Source organism: Corvus kubaryi, unplaced genomic scaffold (assembly GCF_017639235.1).
Source record: "Corvus kubaryi isolate FWS band 111438036 unplaced genomic scaffold, C.kubaryi_AGA036_p1.0 78, whole genome shotgun sequence".
NCBI classification, from domain to species: Eukaryota; Metazoa; Chordata; class Aves; order Passeriformes; family Corvidae; genus Corvus; species Corvus kubaryi.
In genome coordinates this window covers 7755700-7756181 of record NW_024582065.1, presented here as the reverse complement: position 1 = coordinate 7756181, position 482 = coordinate 7755700, and positions in this window count along the sequence as shown.

Here is a 482-nt window from a genome sequence, read left to right as displayed (position 1 = left end):
GGTGCCAGAGTGGGGGAGCTCAAAATATCGGCAGGATGCAACACTTGGCTGTCCCAGGCGCAAAGTTTGGGGGTGCAGAACAAGAACTGAGGTGCAGAGAGCCAAGGCCTCTGCTCTCAGCAGCTGAAGCGGTCGGCGCTGGGGCTTCTGGAGCTGTTGGACTGTTGGAGGTTTCACACAGCGGAACAGCAAAGTTTTAGTGCTCTAATTCATCCCTGTTTTGTTGGCAAGCGGGTTTTCCCCGAGGATACACTGCCAACCCTATGCTATCATCCCTGTGCTTCCAGAGCAGAACCAAGCTGTGGGATGCTTCCCTTCGGGACACCCGTTTCAACCTGCTCATTCCTAAAACACACAGAGTGAGTCACAGCTCTCAGTCTATAAATCTGCACGAGCATTTCCATTCCTCGTCTCTGGCAAACAAAAACCTGGTGCCTCAACCCGAAGTGCTGCCTGTTTTCACTTTGTCCGTGCATTTTGTT